The following is an 18232-nucleotide window of genomic DNA, read 5'->3' on the forward strand; positions in this document are numbered from 1 at the left end:
GTAGGAAGAAGAGATGCTGTTATAGAGGCATTTGGCGGTGGCAGCAATGCTGCCCGTTTTGCAGTCAGATCTGCGAATTGATTTCCCTTAGCTGTCTTTGTGGTTCCTTTGCTGTGGCCTCGGCAATGTATGACCGCAACCTTTCTCGGAGCCCACACAGCTTCCAAAAGCGCTTCTAATTCCGGGCCATATTTCAGCGCTTTCCCTTCTGCCCCAATGAGCCCCCTTTCCTTCCACAAGGCTCCGTGGGCATGTAATGTTAAAAAAGCAAACTTAGAGTCTGTGTAGATGTTCACGCTACATCCAGCTGCTAGCTGAAGTGCTCTGGTTAAAGCCACAAGTTCCGCTTTTTGCGCTGAAGACGAAATTGGCAGAGCCTGCGCTTCAATGACATCAGTTAGAGTAACCACAGAATATCCTGCTCTCCTCTGCCCCTCCTTCACAAAGCTGCTTCCATCTGTGAAATATTCTATGTCTGGGTCTTTTAAAGGCTCATCCTGCAAATCTGGACGGCTAGAGTAAATTGTGTCCATTACTTGAATGCAATCATGAGGTTCATGATCCACTGACTCAGGAAGGGGTAACAAAGAAGCGGGGTTCAAGGTGTTTACAACTTGCAAATGTACTTGTGGGTTACCACACAAAAGCCCTTGGTAATTTGCCATGCGCTCGTTGGAAAGCCAATAACTTCCTTTGTATTCCATTAATGTCAACACAGCATGAGGCACATTCACATAAATCTCCTGTCCAAAGGTGAATTTAAATGCCTTTTTAACCAATAGGGCTGTTGCAGCTACTGATCGCATACAAGGTGGCCATCCTTTTGCCACTGCATCAAGTTGCTCTGACAAATAAGCTACAGGTCTTTTCCAACTTCCCAATACTTGAGTCAAGACCCCTGCTGCAATTCCAGATTTCTCATGAACGAAAAGAAAAAAAACTTTTCCTGGGTCTGGCAAAGCTAAGGCTGGAGCCTGCATCAGTTTAGATTTTAGCGTATTGAAAGCTTTCCTTTGCTCTGCATGCCATTCGAAATGAGCATTCTCTCTGCCTTTTGTGCTTTCATATAGAGGCTTTGCTAGGGTGCTAAAATCAGGGATCCAAATACGGCAAAAACTTGCAGCCCCCAAAAACCCCCGCAATTGCCTGCGGCTTGTGGGTTCCTTAATGACACAAATGGCTTCCTTCCTTTCGGATCCCAACGCCCTCTGCTGGTGAGAAATGTGAAAACCCAAATATTTCACTGTCTCTTGGCAAATTTGTGCCTTTTTCCGAGACACCTTGTATCCTGCCTCCCAAAGGAGATAAAGCAAATCCTCTGTGGCCTTTTTACAAGTCTTATAGGTATCACAACCAATCAATAAGTCATCTAAAAATTGCAGAAGAATCGTTTTCCCCGGTACTGAAGGGAATTTAGACAAATCCTGGGCAAGGGCTGTTCCAAAAAGTGTTGGCGAATTCTTAAAGCCTTGGGGCAACCTTGTCCATGTTAATTGGGTTTTTGTCCCCTTGTAAGGATCCTCCCATTGGAATGCAAATATGGGCTGACTCTGGGAGGCAACACGGCAACAGAAAAATGCATCTTTTAGGTCCAACACTGTAAACACAGTTGCCTCTGATGGAATTAATCCTAGGAGATTGTAAGGATTGGGCAAACATGGATGCAGAGTCTGTATTAAATTATTAATCCTTTTCAGATCTTGGACTGGGCGAAACTGATCTGAATTTGGCTTGCGCACTGGAAAAAGTGGAGAGTTCCAGCTGGACTGGCACTTTACCAAAAGCCCATATTGCAAAAACTTGTCTATATGCATCTGCATTCCCTCTGCTGCTTGTCTTGGGATTGGATATTGTCGAGTTGCTATTGGCTTTGCCCCTGGCTTTAGGTTTATTATGAATGGGGCTATATTCTTTGCCATGCCTGGTGGGTTGTCCTCCGCCCATACTCCAGGTGGAGCTCTCAGATTTTTAGGAATCTGTGAAATTTCCTTTTGAGAGTCTTTATTCGATAAAGCCACCATCATTTTCCATGCCTGTTCCCTAGGCACTTCTACCGTGACTATCCCCGATGCAGCCTGGGGTAATTTCATTTCTGCCCCCTTTGGGGTGAATGTAATCTGTGCTTGAACCTTTGATAGAAAGTCACGTCCCAGCAAGGGGATTGGGCATTCAGGCACATACAGAAATTGATGTGTAAGGGTTTTTCCCCCAATTTGGCATTCTTGAGGTTGCAGAAACGGTTTAAGGACCCTGTTGCCTGTGGCCCCCACAATTGTCACTGCTTGGTTGCTTTTAACGGCTTCGTGAGCACCGAAAATTGCGCACCTGTGTCTATCATGAAATTTACTAAGCGGCTCCCCAGTTTAACCGAGACCATGGGCTCTTGGGAGCCTAAAGAAAGAGTTGAGCCCGGTCTGTCCTATGCATTCTCATTCTCATATTCCTCCAATTGCGCTAATCCAACAAAATCTCTGCTACTTCCTCTGTTCCTCACATATCTTCCAGCTTGCATCCTTCCTCGCTGCGATCCCCATCCACGTCCACGTTCCCTCTGTTCCCTGAATTCACCTTCTCCCTCTGTTTCCCTTGCTTCAGGGCACTCCTGTTTCCAATGACCTTCCTTTCTGCAAATTGCACACTGATTCCTTCCCAATGGCAGTCCTCTTCCTCTTCCTCTTCCACGTGCCCTACCGGAACCTCTCCCTTGGGCACCTGTATCAAATGCTGAGCCTTGGCTGATGGCTGCAGCCAAAAACACTGCCTTTTGCTTCATTTCCCGAACTCTGTCCTTCTTAACCTCACTTTCTCTGTTCAAATAAACCTTTTGAGCGATTGCTAGAAGCTGATCCATTTGCAATGTTTCAAAAGCGTCTAACTTTTGCAATTTCCTCTTAATGTCCGTGGCGCTCTGAGCCACAAATGCTGCATTTACCATTTGCTTACTTTCTGGGGCTTCTGGATCAAAGGGGGTATAAATTCTATATGCCTCCATTAAGCGTTCCAAATAATGAGAAGGAGATTCATCCCCAAGTTGAACCACTTCAGCCACTTTAGAAATATTTGTAGGCTTCCTGGCAGCACCCTTTATAGCCTTGATAACTTCCTGCCGATAATTGTCCAAGGCGTCCTTATCCCTTTCTGGGTCCCACCCTGGATCTGTAAGGGGATATCTGGCACGGACCCAAGCATCTGGATTGTTTTCAGAATTTGGCACCTGAGCCTTAAGATTGTTGTCTGCAGTTGTATCTATCCTTCTCCTTTCCTCAGAGGTGAAAAGGGTCATCAAAAGATGCCTGCAATCTTGCCATGTAGGCAGATGGGTTACCATAATGGAAGCAACTAAATCCAGCATGGCCTGAGGTTTTTCTGAAAAGGGTACCGTATGCGTTTTCCAATTCAATAAATCTGTGGTTGTAAAGGGGACATATTGGCATAGGGATCTGTTGGGTTTGTCCTGTCATTGCAATTTGGCTTGGCAATGCTTGCCTTGAAGGCGGCTGTATTGCTTGGTCTCTGCTGCTATAATTGTATGGCGGTGGAGGGATTCCCTCCTCCTCTAAAGGTCCAACATAAATTTTCCTGTCAGCTGCAGAGGAAGTTAAGGGTTTCCTGGCTTCCTGCCTTACAGCGAAAATTTCACAGCTGTTGCTTTCCTTTTTTATCCTGAGCCAGTCTGGATTTTTCAAACAAACAGTAGTCCATTTTGAAATATAATAAAACTGCTCCTTAAGTAATTCCGGTCTCTGCATTATTGAGTCCATAACTGCTTGACATGGCTCAATCCTGAAGGTACCTGCCCGTGGCCAAATTTTGACCTGCTGGGGCCAAATCTGTTGGCAATATTTGTTTAAAGCTTCCTTACTTGGTTTGACCTCTCCTGGTTCTTCTGGAAAAACCTTTTTAAAATTTTCTAACATGCATTCTAGGGGTGTACAGGCTTGAACTGGTTTTGAACATTTCCCCCCCATAGTTCTTTGCAAAAACTTTCCCTCTTCACCAGGCAAAAGCTTTCAGCTAGGCAGTTCAAAAATAGGACAAACCACAGCACACTTCCTTTTCCTTCCTTGCCTTTCTGCGCTCATTCACAACCCTGCTCCTTTCTCTTTTTTTTTTTTTCCTTCAAACACGCTTCCTTTTAACACAGACCTTACTCATACAACCACAGTCCCGGGACTCTCACACACACAAACACAGCCCTTTCGCCCCCCTTTGCCTGCGACGAACAACTTGGCAGAGAATCACACACACATACAGCGTTTTTTCTTTAACCCCCCCCCACAGCTGTTTTGTTTCCAACTTTTCTGCAGAACCTCCTCCCTCCTTGGTGACCCAGCTTCTCCTCCCTCACCCTTGTGGGAACCTTTCCCTTTAACGGGAGGTTACTAGTGGGTCGCCTGAGTGTGGATCAAACACTCATTTTATCTCAACTCACCGTGAGTTCCTTTCGTGGCGCGCCTTTCCTGTTGGGTCACGTTCAGATTCTCCCTCGGTCCTCGCCCCGTCCGTCTTGTCGGGAGTCCGCGCCGGAGGCGATTGCCTCTCTCCTTCGGAAATGATGTCCGATTGGCGCCTGGAGCGAAGCCAAAAGATTCTCCGGAACGTCCTCCCGCCAAGAACCGGGGGCCGGCTCTTTTTGGGTAAAAAAAACCCTACTGGCCTGTCTGATCCGAGTCACGGCACCAAATGTAGCAAAGGAGCACCCGTGGTGAGTTTAAAATAAGGATCAGCCAGAGACAGCAACTGGAGAATAAGAAGGTGAGGTTTATTGCCAGGCAATAAGGACCCAGTTGGAATATCTTCCAAAGAACTGGGACCCCGATAGACAGAAATCCAGAGGTCTTTATACCTGAGTAAATCACAGCAAATCATTGATCATCAAACAATCACGAGGGACTCACAATATTGTCAGCGAGAATCAGCCAATTAGCAAGCGGTTGTCACGCTACTTGACCCCTGCTCAAGCCTTGGTCAGCACCGGGTTCTAGTTCTGCTTTCCGATGCTTGCAGTGACGCTCTGTCTAACCTTTCCCCTAGTTATGACAGGACCGGAGCTTGGACATTTTGTGGTTTTGCTCTTCCTGTTCTGTGGATTAATTTAGCCTGTATCTGAGGGGAATTTGTATCAGAATCTCTGATTCATGTCTTTGTCCGGGGTACACAGATGTTTAGGGGAAAGGTCAGCTCCTAACTTTGCTGTTTCAAGCAGTTTGCAGTTTGCTAAGCACAGCTTCCCTTTTGATTCAAAATGGATTATAAAGTACTGTAATCCTTGATTTGTGTAAGCATATTTGGATATATATTGAATATATTGGTTACTGATAACTGATTATATGGATAGCATAGGGGTAGCCCTTCTTCCTTGCCTCAGTAGGAAGCGATTTTGGGTTTCCACTGCAAAGCACTGCTCGGCATGGTCACTCCCTCCTCTATTCCGGTGTGGCACCAACCTTGATAGTTTTGGTTTAGGGGATGATAGGGGCTCGTCAAAGTCTCTCAAGCGTTTTTTCTGACCCATGCTTTCCTCAGGCCAGGGATTATACGCTTCTTAAAATAACATAACACTTGACACACAATTAAGATAATGGCGTTCTCAACTCTTTTAGCAGCTAAGGCCGGCCCGCTGATAAGAGAGAAACAAAGAGCAGCCTGCAACAGTCTGGAGCAGGGCCAAATTTCTCAGAGAGTTTCCAAAGCATGCGGCTGCAGCAATTATAAAATACTTCAAAAACTGACTGGGTCAGTTAAGATAAAAATATAAAAGATTAAAAGAAGATTAAAAGAAGTCCGAAGAGCACCGGTAAGCGTGTCTTACCTCGGCGCCATGTTGGCTCCTCCTCCCGAGACCTCAGAAGCTAGCTGACAGATGTTAAAACAGTGTGGGAAGACTCCCCTGTGTGAGTGCCTGAGGGCCCTGCTCTTGCCACTTACCACCTGGCCCAGGGCGGGGCCTGACAGGCCTCACTAGGGCAGTTGCTGTTACTGCTGGAGGGGCACAGAGTGTTTTTAAAATGTTTTTTAAAAATTTCTTTTGAATTTTTTGTATGTGGGGGGTGGGGGTGGGGTGGATGTTTGGTTGGGTTTGGGGATTTTTTTTATTTTGTTGCTTTTGTAATTTTTACAGTTTTTTGTTTGTATTGTTTTATTGGTTTTGTTTGTTTGTTTAAGGTGTTATTTTGTTCTTAAGGGGAGGGGTCAGGGCTGCAGGGGAGTGGACCCCAGCCCACAAAATGGCTGGGGCATGTTCCACAGGGGGGGATGCACTGGGACAACCGATGTCAGTGATCCCGGGGTAGGAGGAGGAGTTACGCTAAGACCAGATCATGTCATTACAGAGGGGGCAGGTTTAGTCGTTGTCTGAGGACTATTCCTGCCTCCGGGTCTGGTCCTGACCGGACGGATACTAGAATCAGCAAGGGATACTGTCAGGGGTTCAGGAGCAGAGGCAAGGGCAAGGGAGGAAACAGAGAGCGAAGGGGAGGAGGCAGAAGAAAAGATGAGCGATGACGACGACCCGAGATCTCCGAGCCTTTCCAGTGAATCGGAGGATTCACAGAAAGGAGCACCAGTGGCCAGGGCAAGGGGGGAGTTTAGGGGGGCACCCCAGGAAGATAGAGCCAGAGGGGACTCAGAAGAGAGCAGTTGGAGATCGGGACCAGCGTCACCGCCAGAGAACAGAGAAGAGGAAGGGAGCCAGGGGGCAAGCGCTGGCAGCTCACAACAGGAGGGAGGGCACGAGTCAGGAGTGGCCACACCTCCATCTGGGAGCGAAGAGACGGTTAGACGGAAGGTGGAAGGTTGGGCGCGCGCGCCAAGTTCAAATGCACAGGAAGGCGACGCAGTAGGCAGCCCGGAAAGGGAGCCGGGTCCTAAAGCCCGGCGCAAGGAGACAGGAGGGTCCGGGGGGTCAGCGTCAGAAGAATCCCGGAAGGAAGAGACCCAGGGGGGCAGAGGGACCCAGAGAAGAACAGTCAGGCGGAAAAGGTGGAGCAGGGCTAGGATATTAAGTTGGTGTACGAGGGGCGGAGATTCAGACGGAGCTTCGCCGGTCTAGCTACTAGACGTAGAGTTGCACGCAGCAGCTTGAGAATGGAAACTGTAACTCAATAAAGACTTTTACTTAATGACCGTTGGCTAGCGTGATCCTATGTGAGCTGGGATCTTGAAGCAACCCTGACAGTAAGCTCCGTCTCCAGAATTGTGGGCATCTACAGCCTCGAGGAGAGGAGAGAAGCAGGTGCCTACTAGCGAGCTCACGAACGGCAGCCGACATGACGGCTGAACAGCAGATAGCGGAACTCAGAGAAGCAGTGTCACAGCTGAATGCCGAGGCTCTCGCATCCAGGAAGAGAGAGGAGGACGCAGCTGCCGCCTACAGGGATCTCCAGGTCAGGTTGGAAGTGCTTACGAAGCAAGGGCAACAGACACCCAAACCAGAGGGGATTGGGTTGGGGAGACGCACAGGCGGTCTGGTCTCTCACTTCGATGGGAACCTGCAACAGTATCCCAATTTTAGAGCAGACGTACTGTGTGCACTGCAACTGCTGAGTAAAGATTTTAGAGATGAGCAAGAGAAAGTGGGATTCATCATGTCTTATTTGCATGGGGATGCCAGAGCATGGCTGCGCAATTTGTGGAGGGATAACGATCCGGCGCTCCAAAATGCGAATGCCTTTATTAAAGCGATGGATGCGTGTTTTTTATCAAGCATTGACGTGGATCTTGCTAGGCAACAGATTCATGGACTGAAACAGGGAAGGGCCAGCGTACGGCAGTACCATGCCCGCTTTTTCGCCTTGGCCAGTGCCCTAGAATGGGACAGAGATTCGACTCCTGTAAGAGACCTGTTCTGGGAGGGATTACACAGCTCTGTGAAAGATGAAATTGCGAGGGGGGAGAGACCCCGAACCACCCAGGAGGTCGTGCAGAGGGCGCTGGCAGTGGGGGTGCGGCTGGAAGGACGTCCGTGGAGCAGGGACGAAGGGCGTGGAGGGCGCGAAACAGCCAGGGGCTCCTCCTTCTTTCCCAGAGAAGCAGCGCGTACGCAATCCACGCCTCCGCCAGGAGGAGGAGCTGAACCTATGGAGGTTGGAGGTGCCAGGGCTCAGTCAGCAACCAGAGCCCTAGCACCAGCAGCAGTGAAAGCGAAGCCTCCTAGAGGGAACAGGAAGTGTTACGTCTGTGAGGAGCCAGGGCATATGGCGAAAGAGTGTCCCCAGAGGCTCAACAAGCTCACTGCAGCCTCAGCAATGGTGACTGCAGCAACGCAGCAAGGAGGACCACAGCAGGGAAACGACGCAGTCTGGCTGGAGGAAGAGGCACTGGGGCCCAGCCAGACGTGTTAATGATGCAGTCCCCAGAGATTTTACAGCCCGTGAACCCCCTCCCGCCCAAACCAGTGGTGAGGCTCACCGCATCGCTCCAGCTGCCCAATGGCATCACCATGGACGTGCCAATCACCATTGACTCAGGCAGCAATGCGGACTTTATAGGGCAGGACTTTGTCAACAAGCATGCTATACAGTTGCTGCCGGCCACACTGCCCCTGCAGGTTGTCACGGTGGACGGCAGGGAGCTGCTAGGGGGGCAAGTGGTGCAGCAAACGCCACCAATGGTGATGCGACTTGGGAATCACAAAGAAGTCATCAGCTTCAACGTCACTCAATTATCGGACACACCCATTGTGTTGGGCATGAGTTGGCTGGACAAGCACAGCCCAACGCTGGCTTGGTACCAGAGGCAGCTGACCTTCGGCTCTTCCTTTTGTGCTGAACACTGCATCGTGCCCAGGCAGGAAGGAGAGGAAGAGGAGTCACAGCTGTTGCTAGGCACGCTGCAAGCGATTCCCCACAAGTACGCAGAATTTTTGGAAGTTTTCTGCGAGAAGGAGGCAGACCGGCTACCACCTCACAGGCCATATGACTGCAAGATTGACCTGCTGCCAGGGGCGGCGCTGCCTAAGGGGAGACTGTATTCCATGTCAGAGGACGAACTGCAAGAACTCAAGGAGTTCATAGATCATAATTTGGAGCGCGGTTTCATCCGGGAGTCCAAGGCAGCGGGAGGCAGTCCGGTGTTCTTCGTTAAGAAGCGGGATACGCCCCAAAAGAGACTTGTAGTGGATTACAGGATCTTGAACAGTGTGACTAAGCCATCGGACTTCCCCATGCCCCGAATTGACGACCTCCTCGCAAAGGTGCGGAAGGGCAGAGTGTTCACCAAGTTGGACCTGCGAGGGGCGTACAACCTCATTCGCATGCGGGAGGGAGATGAGTGGAAAACAGCCATGTTCACGCCACTGGGGACCTACGAATATAGAGTTATGCCGTTTGGATTGCAAAATGGCGCCCACGTTTTTCAAGCATTCATGCATCACGTGTTGGCGGGACTTCTCTACAAGACGTGCGTCTGTTTCTTAGATGACATCCTGATCTTTTCGGAGTCGCAACAGGAGCATGACAAACACGTCAAGGAAGTGCTGAACAGGCTAAAGCAACATAGGCTCTACGCCAAGCTGGAGAAGTGCCAATTTGACGTGACGGAGGTGGATTTTCTGGGCTACAAGCTGTCTGACAAGGGGCTCGCCATGGACAGCGCCAAGGTTCAAGCGGTGTTGGATTGGAAGAGCCCGCGCAACCGGAAGGAGGTCCAACGGTTTGTCGGCTTTGCGAACTTCTATCGCAAGTTTATCAAGGGCTTCGCTATGCAGACGGCGGCCATCACTGACACGCTTAGCTCCAAGAAAAAGAAGTTCATTTGGACAGAGCAGGCGGAACAGTCCTTTCAGGCACTCAAGCGTCTCTTCGCGTCGGAAGAGCAGCTGCTTCACGTCAACCCCAGCAAGCCGATGAGGGTGGAGACAGACGCCTCGGACAGAGCCGTGGGGGCGGTCCTGCTGCAGAAAGACCCGCAAGGGGTGTGGCGACCGGGAGCGTTTTACTCCAGGAAGCTCAGCAAGTCCGAGCAGAACTACACCATATGGGACAGGGAGTTGCTGGCCATTCATGCAGCGTTCAAGGCGTGGAGGCACTTTCTGATCGGCGCCAAGCACACGGTGCAGGTTTGCACGGACCACAAGAACCTAGAGCACTGGCGCACGGCACAGTTCCTGAACCAGAGGCAGATACGTTGGGCTGAGTTCTTTGCGAACTTCGACTTCCGAATAGAGTATGTCCCGGGGGACACCAACATCATGGCGGACGCTCTCTCTCGTAAGCCACAGTATCTGGAGGACGCAACGCCAGCGGCCGCCATGCACATCTTCGCACCAACAGTGTGGGCGTGCGCCGCGGCAACCGTGGACCTGGAGGCGGTGCGACGAGCGTTGCAGGGGGACTCCTTCGCACAAGCAAAGATGGCAGAGGTGCAAAGGGGCAAGGCAGCGGCCGACGGTTTCCAGCTAAGAGATGGATTGCTCATCCGTAAAGGGGCCATCTACGTGCCGGGAGACGAACTTCGCGCCAAGGTGCTGCAGCAGCTGCACGACGCGCCCACGGCTGGGCACTTCGGCAAGGAGAAGACGGTGGAATTAGTCGCCAGGGATTTCTGGTGGCCGGGAATGAGAAGGGAGGTCGCGGACTACGTGGCGAGGTGTGACACCTGCCAGAGGGCGAAGCCAGTGCATAGACCGCCGGCCGGACTGTTGGAACCGCTGCAAACTCCGGTCGAACCTTGGGAGAGAGTGGCCCTGGACTTTGTCACGGATCTGCCCAGCTCGAGGGGCAAGACGGCAGTGCTGGTGGTGGTGGACCTGTTTTCCAAGATGGCACATTTCATTCCGTGTGCGAAGGTGACCACGGCGGAGCAAACCGCCAAACTGTTCATAGACCACGTGTTCAAGGTTCACGGTCTGCCACGGTCTATTCTGTCCGACCGGGGGCGGCAGTTCATCTCGAATTTCTGGCAGAAGCTGATGGGCTTCCTGAACGTCAAGATCAACCTGGCGTCGGCGAGACACCCGCAGACCAACGGGCAAGCCGAGCGGGTCAATGCCATCATGCAGCAGTACTTGAGGTGTTATGCAAATCAACAGCCTGCGACGTGGGTGGATTACCTGCCGCTCGCCGAGTTCGCCTACAACAACACGAAGCACGTGTCCACGGGGATCACACCGTTCTTCGCCAACAACGGGAGGCACCCCAGAACTTTTCCGGGACTGGAAAGGCTGGGGGAGGGGGAGCCGCAGACGGCAGATGCGTTCGCGTCGGAGCTGCAGGAAGTCCACGATCAGCTGAGGCGCCACCTGGAGCTGGCCAAGCACGCATACAAGGTACAAGCGGACAAAAGTAGAAGGGTTGGCGAAGAGCTCCACGTGGGAGACTGGGTCTGGTTAGCAGCCCACGCAGTGCCGGCCAGGTCGTTGGCCAAGAAGAAACTAGGGCATAAGCAACTGGGGCCCTATCAAGTCGAAGAGCAGATCAACCCGGTGGCCTTCAGGCTGGCGCTTCCGGAGGGTTCCAGAATGCATCCGGTGTTCCACAGATCGGTGCTCACTCCCTACAAGGCACCGCACAGGTTTCAGGAACCCGGAACGGCGCCGAGTCCGGTCAGAGACAGAACAGGGCGCGCAGGAGGGGCACAGAAGGAGCGCATCAACGAAGTCACAGAGATTTTGGATTCCAGATGGGGGGAAGAAGGGGTAGAATACTTTCTCGCCAAGGAGGGCACCCCGGCCAGTGCGAACAGCTGGGTGCCGGGCTACGCCTTGGACGAACCTCTGCTCAAAGACGAGTTTCATGCCCTCTTCCCACATAGACCAATGCCAGCAGACTTTTTCGACGACTGGCTTTTCACGCCCACGCTTTCGGCCAGCACGTTCCGGGGGTTCGACTCGGACGAGGACCCGACACGAGACGTCCGTTCCCCGGAGGGGTCACCCTCGGGATCTGCCTCAGAACCCTCGTATTGGTGGGACGACAGACCAGAGGAGCAGTGGCGCAGGAAGTGGCAAGAAGGTCCAGGACGAGCAACGCCGCCAGGAGGAAGTGAGGGAGAGACGGACATGGACGTTTTCGGGGACGACCCTGGTTTCGAGCACGGCGGCACAGAGATGGAAGCAGAGGTGACCGTCGTCGACGAGAGCAGGGAGGAAGAACCGGAAGACTTCGGAAGGAGGCCCGCTACGGGAAGCGACCGGTACCCGACATTCGTCCCCTTGACACAGCAGCACCCAACTCCAGCACCGGAAGGAGGGGAAGGGGGAGTGGGGGGCTTCGAGGGGGGGATGGATGTCAGGGGTTCAGGAGCAGAGGCAAGGGCAAGGGAGGAAACAGAGAGCGAAGGGGAGGAGGCAGAAGAAAAGATGAGCGATGACGACGACCCGAGATCTCCGAGCCTTTCCAGTGAATCGGAGGATTCACAGAAAGGAGCACCAGTGGCCAGGGCAAGGGGGGAGTTTAGGGGGGCACCCCAGGAAGATAGAGCCAGAGGGGACTCAGAGGAGAGCAGTTGGAGATCGGGACCAGCGTCACCGCCAGAGAACAGAGAAGAGGAAGGGAGCCAGGGGGCAAGCGCTGGCAGCTCACAACAGGAGGGAGGGCACGAGTCAGGAGTGGCCACACCTCCATCTGGGAGCGAAGAGACGGTTAGACGGAAGGTGGAAGGTTGGGCGCGCGCGCCAAGTTCAAATGCACAGGAAGGCGACGCAGTAGGCAGCCCGGAAAGGGAGCCGGGTCCTAAAGCCCGGCGCAAGGAGACAGGAGGGTCCGGGGGGTCAGCGTCAGAAGAATCCCGGAAGGAAGAGACCCAGGGGGGCAGAGGGACCCAGAGAAGAACAGTCAGGCGGAAAAGGTGGAGCAGGGCTAGGATATTAAGTTGGTGTACGAGGGGCGGAGATTCAGACGGAGCTTCGCCGGTCTAGCTACTAGACGTAGAGTTGCACGCAGCAGCTTGAGAATGGAAACTGTAACTCAATAAAGACTTTTACTTAATGACCGTTGGCTAGCGTGATCCTATGTGAGCTGGGATCTTGAAGCAACCCTGACAGATACCCACATGACCTGAAGGTGCTGCTGTGCAATGCCAGGTCAATGATTCATAAGACCACTGCCATCCATGACTTGATCATGGATGGAGGATTTGACCTGGCATGTGTAACAGAGACTTGGTTGGATGAAGCAGATGGGCCTGTCCTTGCCGCTGCTTGTCCGAATTTAACAATGAAATGGGTCTATAATTTGAGACAGATTCCAAATCCGTACCTTGTTTTGGCAGAAGCGTTATATACGCTTGAGTCCAAGAGTCTGGAATATTCCCCTTCTCTACTGCTTCCTCTATTACTTCTTTTAGTGGGTCGATTAATTCATTTAACATTTCTTTGTAGTATTCTGCTGGTATGCCGTCTGGACCTGGGGATTTCCCTATTTTTATTTTTTGAATTGATTCCTTAATTTCTACAGTTGATATTGGTTCATTTAATAATTTATGGTCTTCTTCTGCTATCTCTATTAATTTATTTTTCTTTATATATTCCTCTATTTCTTCTCTTGGCACTTCATCTTTTTGATACAATTTTTTGTAGTATTTTTCAAATTCTTTTAAAATTTCTGTCATATCCCTTATTGTCCTCTCCTCTACTTTTATTTTATTTATTATTTTTTCATTTCTTTGTTTCTTTAATTGCCGGGCAAGGATCTTGCCTGGCTTATTTGCCCATTCAAAATTTTTATATTTCCAAAATTTGATTTGTTGTTCTACCTCCTGTTCTATAATATTATTATATTCTACTCTCAGTAATTTAATTTCTTGATTTAATCTCTCTTTATTTTTGCTTGCATAGGCCAATTTTTCCTTCCTTTTAATTTCTTCTAAAAGCTCCCTTTTCTTTTTTCTTTATTCTTATATGCTATTGAGTTTTGTTGTATGAAATATCCCCTAACAACTGCCTTCCCAGCATCCCATTATTATTATTATTATTATTATTATTATTATTATTATTATTATTATTATTATTATTATTATATTTATACCCCGCCCATCTGGCTGGGCCTCCCCATCCACTCTGGGTGGCTTCCATAGAAACCAAAAATACACTAAAATATCACACATTAAAAACTTCCCTGAACAGGGCTGCCTTCAGATGTCTTCTGAATGTCAGGTAGTTGTTTATCGCTTTGACATCTCATGGGAGGGCGTTCCACAGGGCGGGCGCCACTACCGAGAAGGCCCTCTGCCTGGTTCCCTGTAACTTGGCTTCTCGCAATGAGGGAACCGCCAGAAGGCCCTCAGCGCTGGACCTCAGCGTCCGGGCAGAACGATGGGGGTGGAGACGCTCCTTCAGGTATACTGGACCAAGGCCGTTTAGGGCTTTAAAGGTCAGCACCAACACTTTGAATTGTGCTCAGAAACGTACTGGGAGCCAATGTAGGTCTTTCAAGACCGGTGTTATATGGTCTCGGCGGCCGCCCCCAGTCACCAGTCTAGCTGCCGCATTCTGGATTAGTTGTAGTTTCCGAGTCACCTTCAAAGGTAGTCCCACGTAGAGCGCATTGCAGTAGTCCAAGCGGGAGATAACCAGAGCATGCACCACTCTGGCAAGACAGTCCGCAGGCAGATAGGGTCTCAGCCTACGTACCAGATGGAGCTGGTAAACAGCTGCCCTGGACACAGATTTGACCTGTGCCTCCATGGACAGCTGTGAGTCCAAAATGACTCCCAGGCTGCGCACCTGGTCCTTCAGGGGCACAGTTACCCCATTCAGGACCAGGGAATCCTCCACACCTGCCCGCCTCCTGTCCCCCAAAATCAGTACTTCTGTCTTGTCAGGATTCAACCTCAATCTGTTAGCCGCCATCCATCCTCCAACCACCTCCAGACACTCACACAGGACCTTCACCGCCTTCACTGGTTCTGATTTAAAAGAGAGGTAGAGCTGGGTATCATCTGCATACTGATGAACACCCAGCCCAAACCCCCTGATGATCTCTCCCAGCGGCTGCATGTAAACGTTGAAAAGCATGGGGGAGAGGACAGAACCCTGAGGCACCCCACAAGTGAGAGCCCAGGGGTCTGAACACTCATCCCCCCCCACCACTTTCTGAACACGACCCAGGAGGAAGGAGCGGAACCACTGTATGACAGTGCCCCCAGCTCCCAGCCCCTCAAGACGGTCCAGAAGGATGTTATGGTCGATGGTATCAAACGCTGCTGAGAGATCCAGCAGAACTAGGAAACAGCTCTCACCTTTGTCCCTAGCCCGCCGGAGATCATCAACCAGTGTGACCAAGGCAGTTTCAGTCCCATGATAAGGCCTGAATCCCGACTGGAAGGGATCCAAATGGTCCGCTTCTTCCAGGCGTGCCTGGAGTTGTTCAGCAACCACTCGCTCAATCACCTTCCCAAGAATGGAAGATTTGAGACTGGGCGATAGTGTTGAATGGTTTCTTTAAATGTAAAGGTTCATCATTGTTCCACCCAATGTGTATGTCTTTAAGGGGCCAGAGCAAGGGCCAGAGCAAAATAACGAGACCCAGCTTTACAGCTGTGAAACATAGCAGGTGCTGCTGAGTTGCATTGATTAAGCTGTGTCAGGAATTGGGTGTAGTATATAAGGAGCAGCACCTAGCTCTCCCATTACCCTGGTGGTTGGGTCTGGTTTGTTGTTGATGTATTTAGTGTAAATGGATTTTTTGTTTTTCTTATTAAAACCTCCTTTAAGTTATTTTTGAGTCCCTTTTTAATGCATGGTCTCCCCAGCAAGCTCTCCGCAGCGCTACCATACTGCAAATAGCCAACATCTTTGGTTCTGGGCCCAGCTGCTGAGTGGATGACTGCATATTTTTGGACTCTGAGAAAGGTTTGAAAACTCCTTCTCCTGTTAGTGTAGTTCTGTGGGTCTGGAAGAGTTCCAGAATGGTTGACCGGGTTCCTGAAGCTGAGAAGGCTCTGGTCTTCCCACAGCTGACAGATGAGAACTATAGTTTATGGTCTTTTTGGGTGGAGGCGCTTTTGACCTCTAGAGAAGTATGGACCTATGTAACTGATGACCCTCCTGACCCTGTGACTAATGCTTGGTCGAAAGGAGATGCAAAAGCCAGGGCGATAATTAATTTGGCAGTCAGCGACCAGCAAGTAGTCTATATAAGAAATAAGAAAACTGCCAAAAAAATGTGGGACAGTCTTGCAGCAGTGCATGTTAGAAAAGTCAGCGTCTGCATTGACGTTTTTCAAGCAGTTGTACCAGACGAAGTTGCAGCCTGGTGATTTGGCAGCACACTTGAGACGTCTGGAGGCAATACGCGGCGAATTAATGTAGCACCCTGCTTGTGGTTAACGCTTAGCTGGAATGAAATATTCAACGCAGCAATAGAGAAATTAAAATAATAATTTATTTGTCAGACAAATAAATGATAGGCACAGTGGTATATGGTTACCAAAAGCTCTGCCCACTCCAGCCCTGATGGCCAGCACTTATATTTCCTCAGCCCAGCCCCCTTGCTCCTCCTTTGGCTGCCTCTGTCCAATCAGCCTGGTTGAAATTCCTATTGGCTGTTTGCTAGAACCAATCATAAAAGATGTTAAGCAGATTTATTGCTTTATTGTCCAGCGTCCAGCACGCTTCCCCCTGCTAGCCTCTGCAGGTCGTAAAGCAATTAGTAGATAGCAGAGTTGCACAGCGGTCGTGTGTTGGAAAGGGCAGTAAACAAGCCCAGGCGTTTCTTCTGTCTTAATATCTCTTTATTTGCTCAAAAGTAGCATATTTACAATTCATAAAAGCCATCGGATTCCAGCTGCATCTTCTCCCTCTGTTTGCAGCTACGCAGCAAACTGCTTTCGCTTTCCACACAGCTCACAGCATTCCAAGCTGCCTTCGTCAAGTCCTGGCTTACTTCCCTTGTAAGCGCCTCCTCTCAGGCTTGAGGCACAGAGGGTTAACCCTTCACTACACCCAACAAAAGATACACCCACTTCCTATTACCTTTTATGGGAGACAAAGAGCTATATTTCCTTCTATCCATAAATGGCAGACAAGTAGCCATATATCTTACATTTGCCTCGACAAGGCACCTTAATTACCAGATCACCTTTTGCCCTATTGACCTATTGCCCCTTCACTCCAAAACAGATGGCTAAAACAGATGGCTCACGGTAACAGAGATCTTGGGTTCACATTCTCACACACCATCAATGAAATAAGAATCTAACATAAGAATCTAACATTTCTTACTTTCTAAATCCTTTGCATAATTACATTAAGCCAATAAATTTCATACATAACATAGATAGATTTTTAGAAGAAAAGGAACTTAGTAAAAACAGTTTCAAAAGCAACCTCTTCAATTTACAACCCCATTTTCCCAGCCAGCTGCTGTTCCCATTAGCTCTTGCCCTTTAACCTTAGGAAAATATTGCTCGAGTCTGATGGGAGGCACATGGTATTATTTTCTGTTAAACAATAAATCTTACTATTTACCAACTCTTGATTAGTGTTTTTGCAGCTTGATTGTATTCTGTAATATGTATGGTCAGTATGACCTTTGCTCCCAGCCTGTAATTCCCTTTTACAACTTTGAGGTACTGCTATAAATCAGGGGGGCCCTTGTCCAGGAGAGCAGGAAGATAAACAACTGCCAAAGTACTTAGCCAGCTGCTTTATGCCTGGCATGAAACATACAAACATTTGCAAATATATCTTTAAGCTCATTTTAAAATACAGGCCTTGATCAGATGCCTCATTAATTCGAAGGGACATGGAGATACCTGATATTCAGTATGTTTTTATCATTCTATGTTCCCTTAATGAGGACTTTGATGGTATAGCTAGCCAGATATCTGCCATTCCACCAGCACAATTAACTGTGGAAGGGGTAACGGCTAAATTAATGGGTGAGTTGGACAGAAGGGAGGCTTGTGCCATAAGCACTCCTATTTCCAGAAGTAATGAGGAACGCAGGATTATTGGCTAACAGGTTGCAAAAAATTATAGGAAAAATAGTACATAAAAATCAGGCTGGATTTGTGGAAGGTAGACAAATAAAGGATAATATTAGAAATATAATAGACATAATGGAATATCTACAAGTAAGAAGAGATAAACAAGCAGCCCTGATTTCAATCGATGCGGAGAAGGCTTTCGATAAAATCTCATGGGAATTTATGAAAAAACTATTAAAAGAATTGTGTCTAGGTGAAAAATTCCAAAAAGGTATAAATGCAATATATGACCAATGTTATTTATATTTTTTTTTATAAGATGTTTGTTAAAGTTTTCAATTTTATACAAACAAAGAGAAAAACG

The 18232-nt window shown here is 49.4% G+C and overlaps 1 pseudogene; it reads right to left on the reverse strand.

Annotated features, from left to right (window-relative positions):
• Positions 1-18232, reverse strand: part of LOC144326336 (adhesion G protein-coupled receptor D2-like) — a 761129-nt pseudogene that overhangs the window by 97912 nt on the left and 644985 nt on the right.

The sequence above is a fragment of the Podarcis muralis genome, chromosome W (assembly GCF_964188315.1).
Source record: "Podarcis muralis chromosome W, rPodMur119.hap1.1, whole genome shotgun sequence".
In the NCBI taxonomy this organism is placed as follows: Eukaryota; Metazoa; Chordata; class Lepidosauria; order Squamata; family Lacertidae; genus Podarcis; species Podarcis muralis.